Source organism: Silurus meridionalis, chromosome 3, assembly GCF_014805685.1.
Source record: "Silurus meridionalis isolate SWU-2019-XX chromosome 3, ASM1480568v1, whole genome shotgun sequence".
NCBI classification, from domain to species: Eukaryota; Metazoa; Chordata; class Actinopteri; order Siluriformes; family Siluridae; genus Silurus; species Silurus meridionalis.
The window spans coordinates 33,391,519-33,393,746 of NC_060886.1; the positions used below are offsets into that span (position 1 = coordinate 33,391,519).

Sequence of the window (2,228 nt, forward strand, 5' to 3'; positions counted from 1 at the left end):
AAAAAATTAAAGGTCGTTTTGAATTTGATGGCTGCAACACGCTTTAAAAAGTTAGGACAGGGTCATGTTTAGCACTGTGTAGCATTACGTCTTCTGTCCGTATACATCTGGGAACTTAATCAAGTCAAAAGCCAAGGCGATCAGTTGCTGAAGTTTGGGGAGAGGAATGTTGCCCAGTGTGTGTCTGATACATGATTCTAGCTGCTCAACAGTTTTGTCCTGTCTATACCATGCTACCAGAACACCTTTTCCACAAAATAACTAAGGCATTTAAAAAAAACATTACTTTGCAGAAAACACACTGATCAAAATTAGAGAACAACAATGACAGTAGCATGGAAAAACATTACAACAAAATTTTCTGAAGGTTACAACAGTTAGCAATTAGTAGGAAGTGTACAGGCCTCTGCTCTGAATGACTTCAGCACATCTGCGGCCACAGGACAGCACTAGTCTCTCACACTGCTCTGGTGTGATTTTGGTCCACTCTTCTTCCACTCTCCTCCACAGTTCGGTGACTGTAGTGGGTTTCTTGGCCATAACTTTGTCACCAAGGATTTTCCAGAGGTTCTCTATTGGGTTGAGATCAGGACTCTGGGCAGGCCATATCATTATTTCAATGTTTTCAGTTTCAAGGAACTGCTTTACCCATTTTGCTGTGTGACACTGTGTGACACACTTTGGGTTCAGTCTTTCTCCAGTTTGTCACTGAACATAATGTTTCCCATTGGACCCAAATAAATTAAACTTGCTTTCATCACTGAAGTGAACTTTGGACCAGTTCTCCTCTGTCCACACAACATGTTTAGTCTAGCCTTTTGATACTTTCTGCTAATGAGAGGTTTGGTCACTGCAGAGTGGGCTTTCAGTCCAAATGTTTTTAAACGTTGAGACACTGTATGATGAGACAGATCCTTACCCTGTTTAGCGCTGAACTGGTGAGCAATTCCATCTGCAGTGTGGAAACGATTGCCCATTGAGATCCTCCGCAGTATCCTGTCCTCTCTTGTATTTGTCTTCCGTGGACAACCAGCCTTCTTGGCGGACTTGAATGAGTTTGTGATGTTGTAAAAATTCAATATTCTTGAAATCACAGATTTGGAACGACCAACTTGTCTTGCTATGGCTGATAGGGTCATCCCTTTGGCCTTCATCTGGACAACCTGCTGCCGGAGGCTTTCAGTCACTTTAGAACGGCCCACCATCTTGCAGAGTCAGTGAAACTGGAAGTTAGGCTGCCAGTTAAATAGCGGTTGACAGAAAATCAAGGAAATTAGCACCAGGTACCAGATTAACACCAATAACTGGGAGGTATCTGAAAGTGTTCTCTAATTTTGATCAGTGTGTTTTCTGCAAAATAATGTTTGTTTTTTAATGCCTTAGTTATTTTGTGGAAAAGGTGTTCTGGTAGCATGGTATAGACAGGACAAAAACTCCTTCAACTGTTGAGCAGTGAAGATGACATTATTTCAGAATTGTTCAATTGTTTATAAATTGTTCTTTAATTTTGATCGCCAATGTATTTACAGACTGTTAAGCATAAAACCAGAGTAGTAGCTTTGGTTGAAGAAGCAACTTTTTCGGGATTTCAACCTCTTTGCAGCACGCGAGATCCACGCTATCAATGATACAGAGTTTAGTGTTCTGATAGCTCTTATTCACCCACACACAGTTTATTCAGTGTAAAAAATGGGCTCGTCCGGGATTTGAACCCGGGACCTCTCGCACCCTAAGCGAGAATCATACCCCTAGACCAACGAGCCAAGCAAAAGTAAGTGAGATTGATTCGCAACTGGAACGACTCTGCACACGAAGTTGAAGGGAAGGTGAGAACCCAACAGCGGGAGGGCCGTGGATCTTTTTGTTTCCTGTTATGCAGAGTAAAATCCTGGATCAAAAAACCTGAATCATATCCCTAGACCAAAAAGCCTTCTTGTGGAAGAAGTGTCTACTGATATGTCACTGCATAGTTCATGTGCTTTGCTGGCATATGTCTTCAATTTAAACACATAGATAAAACTTAATGTGTCCAGCCAAAGCTGCTTCTGTAACTGCAGGAAACAGAAAGGTTAATTAGTGATTTGAACTTGCAAATACATGTCTCCTGTTCTCCATGCTAACATTTTGGAACAGTTACTGTGAAAAGAGAGCATTTCCACATTTAAATCATATGGGTCAAACTCCCATCATGCAGATTGCAAACATTTTCTATGAAATGAGTCCAGGGA

At 41.3% G+C, this 2,228-nt stretch overlaps 1 non-coding gene across 1 annotated transcript; it reads right to left on the minus strand.

Annotated features, from left to right (window-relative positions):
* Nucleotides 1-1,691: 1,691 nt before the first annotated feature.
* On the minus strand, nt 1,692-1,763 carry trnap-agg. Its single transcript has one exon. It is a non-coding gene; the product is annotated as a tRNA-Pro (tRNA).
* Nucleotides 1,764-2,228: the final 465 nt, after the last annotated feature.